General features: G+C 41.3%; 1 pseudogene; it reads left to right on the plus strand.

Moving 5' to 3' along the window:
• The first annotated feature begins 13620 nt into the window (after positions 1–13620).
• LOC121495249 lies at positions 13621–14784 on the plus strand (annotated as a pseudogene).
• Positions 14785–16031: the final 1247 nt, after the last annotated feature.

Genomic DNA, 16031 nt, shown 5'->3' on the forward strand with positions numbered 1-16031 from the left:
CAGCAACTTCTTGCAAGATACATCCCCAAAGGCAAAAGAAACAAAAGCAAAAATGAACTATTGGGACTTCATCAAGATAAGAAGCTTTTGCACAGCAAAGGATACAGTCAACAAAACTAAAAGACAACCTACAGAATGGGAGAAGATATTTGCACATGACGTATCAGATAAAGGGCTAGTTTCCAAGATCTATAAAGAACTTATTAAACTCAACACCAAAGAAACAAACAATCCAATCATGAAATAGGCAAAAGACATGAAGAGAAATCTCACAGAGGAAGACGTGGACATGGCCAACATGCACATGAGAAAATGCTCTGCATCACTTGGCATCAGGGAAATATAAATCAAAACCACAATGAGATACCACCTCACACCAGTGAGAATGGGGAAAATTATCAAGGCAGGAAACCACAAATGTTGGAGAGGATGTGGAGAAAGGGGAACCCTCTTGCACTGTTGGTGGGAATGTGAACTGGTGCAGCCACTCTGGAAAACTGTGTGGAGGTTCCTCAAAGAGTTAAAAATAGACCTGCCCTAGGACCCAGCAATTGCACTGTTGGGGATTTACCCCAAAGATTCAGATGCAATGAAACGCCGAGACACCTGTACCCCGATGTTTCTAGCAGCAATGTCCACAATAGCCAAACTGTGGAAGGAGCCTCGGTGTCCATCGAAAGATGAATGGATAAAGAAGATGTGGTTTATGTATACAATGGAATATTACTCAGCCATTAGAAACGACATATACCCACCATTTGCTTCAACGTGGATGGAACTGGAGGGTATTATGCCAAGTGAAGTAAGTCAATCAGAGAAGGAAAAACATGTATGTTCTCATTCATTTGGGGAATATAAATAATAGTCAAAGGGAGTATAAAGGAAGGGAAAAGAAATGTGTGGGAAATATCAAGGAGACAGAACATAAAGACTCCTAACTCTGGGAAACGAACTAGGGGTGGTGGAAGGGGAGGAGGGCGGGGGGTGGGGGGGAATGGGTGACGGGCACTGAGGCGGACACTTGACGGGATGAGCACTGGGTGTTTTTCTGTATATTGGTAAATTGAACACCAATAAAAATTAATTTGTATTAAAAAAGGAAAAATGATGGGAAACAAGAATAGACACTCACACAGACTGAGAATAATACCTGTTACCAAGAGCTGGAATGGAAAACCTCATAACTCATCGGGACTTTGGGTAGAAGATTCAAAAGAGTCTGGCCTCGGATGTAAAAAATAATTATTCCTAGGCCAAATGTTATGCTGGTAGTGCCCAACAAATATTGAGGACAAGATCAGAGAAACAAAACGTATCTAAATAACTTAACCACATTCCAGAATAAAATTCAACTATAAGAATATAAAATGTTCATGCACTCAGCAAGGTAAAAACTCACAATGTCTGGCATTGAATCAAAAATTTGCAGGCATAAGAAGTGAGAAAAGAACTACATATAATGAGCAGAAAAACCAATCAATGAAAACTAATAGTTTTCAATCAGCATTAGCACTCACACAGATGATGGAATTAGCATGCCAGAACATTAAAATGGGTATTATGACTGTATTCTCTGTGTTCAAAAAGCCCAAAGATTGGACGTGTTAAGTAAAACCTTGAAGGTATAAAAAAGACCAAACTGAATTTATGACTAAAACTACAGTGAGATTAATGACATGAAATAAAACTATATCTGAAAAAAGATGTACACTTGATATCTTCTAATACACCAAAATACACTCATAGCAAATTAAACACACTCTAGAAGAAAATATTAGTGAACTAGAAGATAAAGCAATATAAATCATCTCAGTGTTCACTGTGGCAGCCCACATAATAAAATTGGATCAACAGAAGAAAGATTAGCAGTTTCAGAACGTTCCATCCTGAAGCAACAGAATACACATTCTTCCTGAGTGCACGTGGACCATTCTCCAGAATAGATCACATATTGGATCACAAACCTGGTCTCAACCAGTACCAAAAGACTGGCATCGTTCCCTACATATTTCAGACCACAATGCTTTGAAACTGAAACTCAATCACAAGAGGAAATTTGGAAAGAACTGAAATACATGTAGGCTAAATAGCATCCTACTAAAGAATGAATGGATGAACCCGGAAATTAAAGAAAATTTAAAAATTCATGGAAATGACTATGAAATGAAATGAAAATGAAAACACCACTGCTCAAAACCTTTGGGGTGCAGCAAGGGTGGTCCTAAGAGGGAAGTATATAGCAATACAAGCCTTTCTCAAGAAATAAGAAAGGTCTCAAATATACAATCTAACCTTACACCTACAGTAGTTGGGAAAAAGAACAGCAAATAAAGCCCAAACTAAGCAGGAAAAGAGAAGCAATAAAGATTAGAGCAGAAATCAATGAAATAGAAACCAAAAGAACAATAGAACATATCAAAGAAACTAAGAGCTGGCTCTTTGAAAAAATTAATAAGATTGATAAACATTCCCATTTTTCCCACCATTTCAATTTAGTTTACAAACATTTAAATTTATGTGTTCAACATCCACAAATAAATCAATGTAATACACTACATTCATAAAAGAAAGGATAAGAACCATATGACTCTTTCAATAGATGCAGAAAGAGCATTTGGCAAAGAATAGCATCCTTTCTTTATTAAAAGTCTTCACAGTGTAGGGATAGAGAGAACAACCTTGTTATCATAAAAGCCATATACAGAAAGCCCACAGCAAATGTCATTCTCAATGGGGAAAACTGAGAACTTTTCCACTCCAAGGTCAAGAACATGGCAGGGATGTCCGCCACAACCATTGCTGTTCAACATAGTGCTAGAAGTCCTAGCCTCAGCAATCAGACAAAACAAAGGCAAAGAAGAAGTCTAACTCTCACTCTTCACAGATGACACAATACTCTATAAGGGAAGTCCAAAAGACTCAACCCCAATATTGCTAGAACTCATACAGAAATTCAGCAAAGTAGCAGGATATCAACGCACAGAACTCAGTTGCATTTCTATACACTAACAATGAGACAGAAGAAAGAGAAATTAAGGAGTCCATCCCATTTATAATTGCACCCCAAACCATAAGAAACTTAGGAATAAACCTAACCAAAGAGGCAAAGGCTCTATACTCAGAAAACTATAGAACACTCGGGCAGCCCCGGTGGCACAGCGGTTTAGCGCCGCCTGCAGCCCAGGGCATGATCCTGGAGACCCTAGATGGAGTCCCACATCAGGATCTCTGCATGGAGCCTGCTTCTCCCTCTGCCTGTGTCTCTGCTTCTCTCTCTCTCTGTGTCTCTATGAATAAATAAAATCTTAAAAAAAAAAAAACTATAGAACACTCATGAAAGAAACTGAGGAAGATACAAAGAAATGGAAAAATGTCCCATGCTCATGGATTTGAAGAACAAATATTGTGAAAATGTCTATGCTACCTAGAGCAATCTATACATTCAGTGCAATTATTATCAAAATACCAGCAACTTATTTCAGAGAGTTGGAACAAATAATCCTAAAATTTGTATGGAATGTGAAAAGACCTTGAATAGTCAAAGGATTGTTGAAAAAGAAAACCAAAACTGGTAGCACCACAATTCTGGACTTCAAAGTTGGACTATTCTGGACTATTACAAAGCTGTAATCATCAAGACACTATGGTACTGGCACAAAAACAGACATAGATCAATGGAACAGAACATAGAACTGAGAAATGGACTCTCAACAATATGGCCAACTTGTCTTCAACAAAACAGGAAAGAATATCCAACAGAAAAAAAGACAGTCTCTTCAATAAATGGCTATATATATATCACAATGGAATACTACTCAACCATCAGAACTAACGAAATCTTGCCATTTGCATGACATGATGGAACTAGAGGATATTATGCTAAGTGAAATAAGTCAATCAGAGAAAGACAATTATCATAGGATCTCATTCATATGTAAAAGTTAAGAAACAAAACAGAGGATCATAGTGGAAGAGAGGAAAAACTAAAACAAGATAAAATCAGAGAGGGAAACAAACCATAAAAGATTCTTAATCAAAGGATATAAATTGAGGGTCGCTGGAGAGGAGAGGGGTGCAGGCATGGGGTAACTGGGTGATAAACATTAAGGAGGGCATGTGACGAATCACTGATCTCTGAAACCGATAATACATTATATGTTAATTAATTGAATTTAAATAAAAATTTTAAAGAAACCTTAGCACAAGAAACATGATGAAAACTACAAAAAGATGTATCATGATCTAATCGCTCAAAAGCAGTGGTGAAGAGAAAATCTTAAAAGTACTAGGAGAAAAAGGGACATTACACAGAGAAGAACAAAGATAAGAATAACAACAGATTTCTTATCAGAGACAGTGTAATATCTCTGAAGTATTTTAAGAAATACTTTAAAGTATTTTAGTACCATCAACCTAGAATTTTATGCCCAAACTATCTCTCAAAAAGGAGATGAAATAAATATCTTTTCATTCAGACAAAAACTGAAATAATTCATGTGCAACAACTTGACTGTAACAAATGTTAAATAAAGCTCTTTAGGCACAGGAAATTTTATCAGATGAAAATATATAATTATACAAAGGAATGTAAACACACCAGAAATGGTAATTTTGTGAGGATATATGATTTTTCCTGTTATTTGAATATTTTTAAAAGAAAGTGATTTAAACAAAAACAGTAAGAATGTAATGAAGGGTTTATAGCATTTATATATCAGTGAAATGTATGACAATAATAGCATAAGCTCCAAAAGGCAAAAACAGAAAAATAATGTTTTAACATTTTTATACTATATGTGAGGTGACATAACTATCACCTGGAGGCAGACTGTGATAAGTTTTACATGTGTGCTATAAGCTATAAAGCAACTTTGCAATAGTACAGAAAAGAATTATACCTATTAAGACAACAAAAGAGATAAAACAGAAACATAAAAATAATCAATTAGTCAAACAAAAAGGCAGAAAAGAAGAAAAGGATGGCCAGTTGAGGAGAAAAGACAGGAAAAATAAAAACAAATAATAAGTATTAAGATGGTAGATTTAAACCTCATTTTATTAAAGATCACATTAAATATAAATGGCTTAATTACTCAAATTAAAAGATTTATAATTTGGGATCCCTGGGTGGCTCAGCGGTTTAGTGCCTGCCTTTGGCCCAGGGTGTGATTCTGGAGTCCTGGGATCGAGTCCCACATCAGGCTCCTGCATGGAGCCTACCTCTCCCTCTGCTTGTGTCTCTGCCTCTCTCTCTCTCTGTGTGTGTGTGTGCCTCTCATAAATGAATAAATATTTTTTTAAAATTATAATTAGATAAAAAGCAATATTCAACCATAGCCAACTATAAGAAACCCATTTTAAATATCAAGATACACTAAGTTATAAAATTAAAATACTTGGAAAAGATACACCACAGTAACACTAGTATCAAGAAAGTTGGCATGGCTAAAGCAATAACAAAATAATTTTCAGATAAAAATATTTTCCAGGGATAATGAAAGTCTTTTCATTATAATAAAGTTGTCAGTTCATTAAAAAGACCTAAGGGAGTTTCAAATTCTTGCAACAGAAATTGACCAAACACCAAGGAGACACAAACAAAGCTACAAAATTATATTCAGAGATTTGAACCTTCTTTTCTCAATAATTGATAGAAAACATACAAAAATTCACTAAGTATACAGAAGAGCTGAAAAGCATTACCAACCAGCCTGACTTAATTGATAGTTATAAAACATCTCATCCGGTAAGAGAATACACATTCTATTCAGCTTTACATGGAATAGTTAGCAAGAAAGATCATACTTTTGGAGATAAAACAAATTTGAATAAATTGAAAATGATTTGAGTCTACAAAGTATGCTCTCTGCCCAGTGGAACTGAGTAAGACATGAGTAATAGAATTATATCTGGAAAATACCAAATATATGGAATCTAAATAATATATGCCTAAATAATCCCCACATCAAAGAAGAAATAAAATAGGAAAAGAGAAATGAAAAAAGCTTTTATTTTTCCCTAGTTCTATTGAAATACAATTGACATGAGCAAATAAACCCAAAGTAGGTAAAAGAAAGAACATAATAATGACTACACTAGAAATCAATTAAAAAATTAAGGCAATAGGAAAAAAATCAATAAAATCAAAAGCTGTTTTTTTGAGATGAGAAAAATTTACAAACAACTTATCATCAGAAATAAAAAGATAAATTACCAAAATTGGGAGAGATGAAACTGCTACAGATTCTAGAGATATTAAAAGAATAATAAAGGAATATTAAGAACAACTTTCTCTAATACAAAAATTTAGGTGAAATGGATAAATTCCTTATAAAACACAGACTTTTTTTTTTCTTGAGAAAAAACAAATAGAACATCCAAATATCCCAGTATCTATTAAAGATACTGATTTATAGTTAAAATCTACCAACAAGAAAAAAATCCAGACCCAGATCACTTTACTGGTGAATTCTATCAAATAGTTAAAGAAAAAACAATATCAATTCTCACATACACAGACACACACAAATTATAGAAAAGGAAACATTTCCCAAGTCATTTATGAGTATAGCATCAACTTGATATCAAAACCAAAATATAAAGGCAGAAAAAAACACCACAGACCAATTTTCATGATGTACATAGATGTAAAAATTCCTTACAAAATGTTACTAACTAGAATCCAAGTTGTTTTTTAAAAGGATAATATACTATAACCAAGTAGGCTTTATGATACAAGTACAATCTTGGATTAATATTCAAATATCAATCTATACAATTTAGCAACTGATATAGTAAGAAAAAAATACTTATATTTCAACACATGCAGAAAGAGCATTTGACAAAATGCAAGATGCATTAATGATAAAAACTCTCAACAAATTATGAATAGTAGGTAATATCCTCAAGCTGATAAAAAGCATCCCTAAAAAAATCCTACACTACTGTCAGACAACAGTGAAAGTGGTTGCTTTCGCCTTAAGATTGCGAATGAGGCAAGGATCTTCTTTATTACCACTTCTATTCAACACTAACTGGAGGTCAGAACCAATATAATACAACAAAAAATAACTTAAAAGTTCATAGATGATGAAAAGAATAAAAACTGTTTCTGCTTAGAGAAGATATGATTATTTATGTAGATACTAACAGAGAATCCACAAAACGACTACTAAAAGTAGTTAAGTGAATTTAGCAAGGTCATGGAATGCAAGTTTACACATTGATAAGAAAACAAATGAGAAATGACACTTAAAAACCAACTCCACACACAATAACAATGAAAAACAATAGAGTACATAATGATCAAACAGAAGATACATGGATATATACACTAAAAAATAAAACATACTATTGAGCAAAAATAAAAATAACCTAAGTAAACAGTTATACATCATGCTGACATGTCATAAGCCTCAATATTGCTTAAAAAGCCAACTTAGCCAAGTTGATATTTAGATTCAGTATAATCCAAATCAGAATTTCAGCAGTAGCAGTATTTTTGTGTGTGTAGAAAATCACAAATTGTTTTAAAATTTTTATAAAAATGCAAGAGATCTAGAATAACCAAAGATATTTTAAGATAGAAGAATGAAGTGCAAGGACTTACCCTTCCTGATATCATGACTAACTATAAAACAACAGTAACCAATCTATTTGGGTACTGCCAAAGAGATAAATAGACCATTAATAGAACAGAACAGAAGGTTCACAAACAGTTCCATGAATATATATGTTCAAATAATGTGAAAATAATGTGTCAGTGCAATTCAATGGGGAAATAAAAGTTTTTTCAACAAATGATACAGGATCAACTGGTTACCTCATGAGTTACCATGACAGACAAGAAAAGCTAAAATTAGAAAGACCGACTATAACAAGTGTTGAGGAGATGTGCAACAACTAGAACTTTCATGCACTACCAGTGGGAATTAAAACTGTACAACTTACCATCATGGACTGAATGTCTATCTTCCTCCAAAATTCATATGATAAAATCCTAACTTGCAATATGATGGTAATAGGAGGTGGGGCTTCTAGGAGATGATTAGGTCATGAGAACAGTGCCTTCATAAATGAGATCCATGCCCTTCTAAAAGGGACCCAGGCCAGCTCTCTACTACTCTTTCTACCATGTGAGGATAAAAGGATAAATAGACATTGTGCAACCACAGCCTTACTGGCATCTTGATCTTGGACTTTTAGCCTCCAGAAATGTGATACATAAATGTCTGTTTATAAGTAACTCAGTCTATAGTACTTTGTTATAGCTGCCCCAACTGACTAAGCCAACTACTCTGGAAAGTTTTTTTAAGTTCCTGAGAAAGTTAAATAGTTGCTCAGCCATTCCACACCTCAGTATTTACTGAAGAGACACAAAACCAGAGGTCCAAACAGACACATGAATATTTACACCAGTTTTATTGGAATGGCCAAAAACTGGCAACAAATCAAGTGGCCATCAGCAGAAGGGATAAACATATAGTAGTAAAAATGTGTACAATGAAATAGTAAACAGCAAAAGTGAACTACTGACACAAAATGTATAAATCTCAAAATACACTTAGTGAAAGGAACCAAACAAAAGGAGTATACACTATGATTCCATGTGTCTAAAATTCTAGAAAGTGAAAACTAATTTATAGTCACATAACATGTGACTATGTGTTTTTTTTCTTTTTTTTTATTCCTTTCTTTCAAGAGGGGCCATGGCTCATCTATCCCATATAGTTAAAAATGGCCAAATCTGAGACTCACCATATTTTTAAAGGTGAGGTACTAGGGCCACAGAAGCCAGGTGACATCACTTAGTGGCAATCAGGAGTCAGCATTTTTACTACCTAATCCCCAGGTGAAAACACTTGCCCTCATCCTTCCGACTACCCTCCCCAGGCTGTCTTTTAAGAAAAGAGCATTCTGCAGTGTAAGCCACTCGTTTCTTCATTTTCCACAAGGCTAGGTTACAGCCAGCCAGAATTTTAGTACAAGGACTTTCCCATTCTTGAAGTGGTGTGTTAAGTCGAACCACCACAGGCCAGGTTCTGTTGTTTTTCTCTGTTGAGGTGATTTCCCAAAAGCCTGGCTACTCTGCCCTGGATGGACACCTGTTCTGCGTGGCCCTCGGGCTGGGAAGCCCTGAATATGGTAACTGCTCTCACACAGGTGAGTTCATGGGCGGAGACGAGGGAGAGCCAGCTGTGTAAGTAGCGTGACACTGAACAGGTCTGAAAAGCAGCATGGGAATAGCAGTCCTATTTGAATTGTTCAGGTTAAAATATTCATGTTCAGAGTAACGTTGACAGGAGAGGGACATGCCCGAACGAAGGCATGAAATAAAGAACAGATTACAAATGGACACAAGGAAAATTTTGAGGTTATAGATACATTCATTATCTTGATTGTCATGGTGTCATATACATATGTCAAACCATCAAATTACAGAATTTTAAAATGTGCAGTTCACTGAACATCAATTTTACCTTAATAAAGTTGCAAAAAAAAAAAACAGTAACAGGATAAAACTAAAAATTTAAAGGATACTTTTCAGCCTAGATTTCTCTGTTGAGCTAAATATCCAGGCAAGTTTAAAGGTATAAAGATAGTTTGTATTAGACAAGTTTTCCAATAGAGTAATGATATTAACTCATTTTTAAAGCATACATAGCATTTGCTACTAATGCTACTGATAGATATCTAACTTCTGATGAAGCTTTTAGAAAGTATCAAAAGTAATATGCACAGAATATATCACTATTAGCAGACATCATTTCTGTCAGGTAAAGAGAAAGTTCTGCTTACATATCTGTATCCCAAAACATGAACCCATGTGCAGGTAGTGGAGATGGGAGATGTGAATTCACAAAGCCCTGCTCAGTGCTTATCTCCATGCCCCTCCATGCCCCATGCTCCATGACTTCATTACTGAGAACCTCCATACTTCACCCATAACTAAGCATCACTACACAGGTCACCTTCTTTCATTCCAAACACAAAAAAGATTGACAGGTTTTTGCTCTTTTCTTTTTCTTATTAACTTGATTGTTTGGGAGAGATGTTTCCAGGTTCCCTTTGCTTAAGTTTATTAACTGCTTCACTTTTCAAAAGAAATAGTTTCAATGAATGAAGGAATGAATGAATTTAAAGACCTCAAGTTAATTTTATTACATAGGCTATTTGTCACTTAAGTTCTCTATTATCCAGTAACTCTGGATGGTCACAAAAAGATTTCAGCAATTTCCTTTAATGTTTTCTGTAAAATTTCTAAATACTTCTTTTTAAAAATACAGACACATCAAAAGCTTGTCTTTATCTGCTTTGAGCTTTAAAAGATATTAATTTATTCTTTGCCAGAGGAAAGGAAATATGTGCAGAGTGGACAGTTGTTACCCTCCAATGACATTGCTATAGAGGATCATACTACTATACTGATTAACAGTAATTAAGTTATTTGAGAAACTGACTGCAGTTATTTGTTCTAAAATCAGCATAGAACTAAACTGCTAATTATTTCCACTATGCCTAACAGCAATTCCAAAGGCTCTAACTGCAATCAAAGAGTATATGTAATGAACTTGCCAAAGAGTCACTTCTATGATGCATATTAAATGCAATGAAAATGTAAGCATTGGAAACATTAAAAAATTAACAAAGAGAACATTAGCAAGTTAAGGGTCTCCACACTATTGCTGATTTTCACATTACACATTTGTCAGATTTGAGAAATAAAATGAGTATTGCTTAGCTATGCAGCAGCAATTGAGGAACTTGAAAGGAGCATATAAATCTGTGGCGGACACAAAACTCAATGAAATACATTATTGAATATTATTGTGAGACGAGTTATAATTAGTAACATTAAGAGGGCACTAATTACAAGAACTGATGGGTAAGTACAAAGTTCTAGACTTTTCTTAAGAGCTGTTGATAAATCCACATTGTTTCCATGCTTCTTTTAATAAGCCAGGAAATTACGACAGGCACAGGTTTAAGGAAAGAGCAGGATCTGGAGTCACATGACACTGGAAATTCTTGTTTGGCTGTACATTTACTTACTGTGTGATATAAGGTAAGTTACTTACCCTCTCAGAGTCTTGGGTTTTTTCTCTCATACAAAATAGGAATAATAATAGTACATACCCTCACTGGACTGTAATAAAGACTGAATGAAATAACATGCATGTGAGATACTTTACACAATGCTTGAGACACAGGGCTAATAAGTGGTACCTGCCATTATGAATTTACATTCTTGTGGTTTTTTTCAAATTGCAGAAATACTGCTGAGCCAGGAAGACGACTAGACTTTCTAGGTCCACTTTATACTCTGCACATACTGAAATATTTAAGAAATGAAGGATCAGACAACTATTTCTGTCATTTAAATGCATTAAGAAAAATTATTATTTCTTATACTTTTTTGCAGTCCAATGGCCACGACACTTTGCACAAATTAAATGCTCAGTAAACTGGGGTGGGTTTTATTCCAAACAAATCATAATTCAATCTGGTCTCTATAAGAAAATATTGCTCCACAATTTATAACTCTTTTACAAAGAAAATATGCAGAGGACACTGCAAAAATATACTTTACAGTTATCTCAGGAATTTACTAGAAATTCAGATATGCAAAGAAAGGTTGGAGATTCTATCATCCTATCTAAGTATAAATACACATTTAGATATTATAAAACATTCTAGATTTCTCCATCTTCTTCATACTCACATCCAGTCCCTGTAAGTTCTCAGACTCCACCCCTGCTCTTTAACCCCAACACCACTTCCCAGGTCAGAAGCCATGATTTCTCACCTAGATTTCCAGACTGGCCTTCTATCTCTCTTCCCTCTCCCATTTCTCTCTCCCATATCAATTTTTTTTAATTTTTATTTATTTATGATAGTCACAGAGAGATAGAGAGAGAGGCAGAGACACAGGCAGAGGGAGAAGCAGGCTCCATGCACCGGGAGCCTGACGTGGGATTCGATCCCGGGTCTCCAGGATCTCGCCCTGGGCCAAAGGCAGGCGCCAAACCGCTGCGCCACCCAGGGATCCCTCCCATATCAATTTTATACATGGCAGCTGGTGTCATCTTTCCAAAATGCATGTCACTTCTCTCCTTAAAACTCTAGGGGCAGCCATTTCCTTCAGATAAAACTCCCAAGATATTAGCATGGACATAAAGCCTTCCCGGTGAGCTGCTCTTTAGTTATATCTTCAAACATATCCAACTGCCACTCTCCCACTCCCTGCCCCAAATACAAATGCATCCCCAGTTAGAATAAACTGCCTTAATTCCTCAAGCACACCATTCTTTCTAGCACATTCATTTCCTCCATCTGGAGCACTCTTTTTCTTCTTCGTCATCTGGTTAACTCCCACACATCTTTTAGGTCTAGGCTAAAGTCACTTCTTTTTAAAAAAAATCTCTCCAGATTCCCTAAATTTGGATCAGGTCCTTTCTTACAAATGAAAATAGTAATCTACATTTCATTTATTCTCTCAAGAATTGTTGAGTGCCTACAGTGCTCTGTTCTAGGCCCTGAGATTCAGTAATACAGATAAAGCCCAAGCTCCCCAAGAATTTATATCATAATGGAGTAGGCAGAAAATTTAATAATAATTAACATCTATTAATGGTAATACATGTAATATATCACGTAAGAATAAGTGCCTTGGAGAAAAAAGAAATTAGAATAAGGGGAATAGGATGTGTCGAATCAAGATGCGATCTTTTCTGATGGGATGTCAGGGAACGTAGTTCATAGAGAAGATGACATTTGAACACAGACTTGAAAGAAATGAGGGCATGAGCAAAGTGAAAGAAAGGGAGCCACACACAGTGAAAAGATCATATGGCAAGGACCTCAGATGGTCAAGAGTTTAGCTGCTTGTCCTACTTAAAGAATTGATTGATTGATTGATTGATTGATTGATTTGAGAGAGAAAGCATGTGGATGTGGGGAGGAGCAGAGAGAGAGAGGGACAAGCAGACCCCCCTACTGAGCACAGAGCCCAACAATGGGACTCTGAGGTCATGACTTGAGCTGAAATTAAGAATCAGACACTTAACCCACTGAGCCACCCAGGCGCCCCACAGCTTGCCCTACTGAAGGGACAGCAAGAAAGCTAGTAAGGCTGAAGTAGAGTAAGGAAAGGAGGAGAGATGAGGTTAGTGAGCGAATGGGGCCTCGGAAGCATTGCAAGGCCTTTAGTTACTTCACTACATGAGGTGGAAAGCCAAAGGAAGCTTTGAGGGAAGCATATGCAGGGAACCTACCCAAATTTGTGTGCTAAGAGTAAAGCACAGGGGCAGCTGTCAAAGCAAGGACACCTGCTAGGTTGTTGTAATCCACAGGATGAGGGGTGATGGTGGTCTAGACTTGACTCCAAATAGCAAGGAGTGTCAAATTTCGGATGTATTTTGAAGGTAGGACCAACAGAATCTATGACAGATGGGATGTAAAAGACAAAAATCAAGGATGCCTCCAAGTTTTTTTTTTTTTTAATCTAAGTAACTAGATGAGTGGAATTCCTGCTACTAACATCAGAAGCAGTACAAAAGAAGAAAGAAGCATGGGAAAGACACAGGAAGTAAAGCAGCATACGCAAGAATCATTCAAGTGATGACATCATTTAAGCAGGTGTATAACCAATCTGCAGTTTGGGAGAAGGCAGGAAAGATTCAGAATGTAGGTGTTCATGGGTGAGTCACTGACGTCCTCAATAAGACACCTAGGGCAGGAGGAGAAACAGAGCAGGTGAAGCCCCAGGACCAAGTTCTCATTTGGGAAGATGGAGAAAAACTAGCAAAAGAAACTGGAAAGAGGCACCGCGCGGGTCCGAGCGGGCTTGTGGGTGGGTGGGTCTGTGCGGCGCGGGGCGGCGGCGGCAGAGGGCGCGGGGGGCCCGGAGGGCGCGGGGGGGCGCAGGGGCGCGGGGCGGTGGGGGCGCGGAGGGCGCGGGGGGCGCGGGGGCGGCGGGGGCGGCGGGGGCGGCGGGGGGGCGCAGGGGCGCGGGGCGGTGGGGGCGCGGGGGCGGCGGGGGCGGCGGCTGGGTTGGCGGCGGGTCCAGGGCGGGCAGCGCAGGCGTGAGCGCGGCCGAGCCCGGGCGCCTCCCGGCGGGTGGGGACGAGGGGCCCGCGGCGTCTCCGGGGCGAGCAGCTGCCGCCTCGGCCCAGCTTGTCGGCGGCGGGCGAGGAGCGGCCCATGGACACGAGGCCGCGCCCGAAGGCGAGTCGCCCGCGGGTCCGGCAGGAGCGGGGCCCGCCAGACGGCGCCGAGGGCACCCGATCGATCAGCACCAGCAAGAACGAGGAGGACGCGGGAAGAATGTTCGTCGGGGGCCTGCGCTGGGATAGCCGCCAAGAGGACCTAAGGATTATTTTACCGGATTTGGGGAGGTCGTTGACTCCCACAAAAACGGACCCAAGCCCTGGCCGGTGGAGAGGGGTTGGGTTTATCCTCTTCAAGGATGCAGCCAGCGTGGGAAGCTCCTGGGCCAGAAGGAACAGGCTGCATGGCCGCGTCACTGGCCCCAAAAAGGCCAGGGCCATGAAAAAGGACCCGGTAAAGGAAATTGTTTGTAGGGGTCTGAGTCCTGAAGCCACTGAGAAGGGCAGAGAATACTTCGGCGAGTTTGGGGAGATCGAGGCCATCGAGCTTCCAAAGGATCCAAAGTCGCATAAAAGACGAGGTTCTGTCTTCGTCACTTTAAAGGAGAAGAACCTGCCTGTGAAGAAGGTTCTGGAGAGAAAGTTGCACCAGGTGGCCCAAGGCAGGGGTCTGTGAGCAGCCGGGCGCGGCCCTGGGGGCCGTGGGCCCCGACCCAGGCACCCGGGCAGCGGCGCGGGGAGCAGAACCGCGGCGGCGGCCACCCGCAGGGCTACGGCCCGGCCAGCAGCACAGCCAGGGTGTCGGGGTGCCGGGTGTCGGGTGCCGGGTGCGGGGTGTCGGGTGCCGGGTGTCGGGGTGCCGGGTGCGGGGTGTTGGGTGCGGGGTGCCGGGTGTCGGGTGCCGGGTGTCGGGGTGCCGGGGTGCCGGGGTGCCGGGTGCCGGGGTGCCGGGGTGCCGGGTGTCGGGGTGCCGGGTGCGGGGTGCCGGGTGCCGGGGTGCCGGGTGCGGGTGCCGGGTGCGGGGTGCCGGGTGTCGGGGTGCCGGGTGCCGGGTGCGGGGTGCCGGGTGCCGGGTGCCGGGGTGCCGGGTGCGGGTGCCGGGTGCCGGGTGCCGGGGTGCCGGGTGCCGGGGTGCCGGGGTGCCGGGTGCCGGGTGCCGGGGTGCCGGGTGTCGGGGTGCCGGGTGCCGGGTGCCGGGTGCGGGGTGCGGGGTGCCGGGTGCCGGGGTGCCGGGTGCCGGGTGCGGGGTGCCGGGTGTCGGGGTGCGGGGTGCCGGGTGCCGGGTGCGGGGTGCGGGGTGTCGGGGTGCCGGGTGCCGGGGTGCCGGGTGCCGGGTGCGGGGTGCCGGGTGCCGGGTGCCGGGGTGCCGGGTGCCGGGTGTCGGGTGTCGGGGTGTCGGGGTGTCGGGTGTCGGGTGTCGGGGTGCGGGGTGCCGGGTGTCGGGTGTCGGGGTGCGGGGTGCGGGGTGGCCGGGTGTCGGGGTGTCGGGTGTCGGGGTGCCGGGTGCCGGGTGCCGGGTGCCGGGGTGCGGGGTGCCGGGTGCGGGGTGCCGGGTGCCGGGGTGCCGGGTGCCGGGTGCCGGGTGCCGGGGAGCAGCGCCGCGGCCACCGCAAGGCCACAGGCCGGGCCGTACCGAGGCTCCGCTCAGCAGGGCGCCCCGCGGACCGCACACGCTTTGTTTGGGTGTGGAGCGAACACAATTATGCGCGGAATCTAACTTGGCGAACTTCCTGTGGCCCGTGTGCCTCTATCCCGTGTGCATCTAATTTAAGTCTCCCCCCTGGAGACCGACCTCCTGTTGACCATTTCCAGAGCCTCGCTGTAGGCCGCGTGTGGGGGCTCTGGGGCCAGAGCGGCGTCCTGGGCTGATTTGATTCCCGGGTTCCCAGAGCCGGATCGGAGGGTCTGCTCCCGCCGCTGCAG

This window comes from Vulpes lagopus, chromosome 7, assembly GCF_018345385.1.
Source record: "Vulpes lagopus strain Blue_001 chromosome 7, ASM1834538v1, whole genome shotgun sequence".
NCBI classification, from domain to species: domain Eukaryota; kingdom Metazoa; phylum Chordata; class Mammalia; order Carnivora; family Canidae; genus Vulpes; species Vulpes lagopus.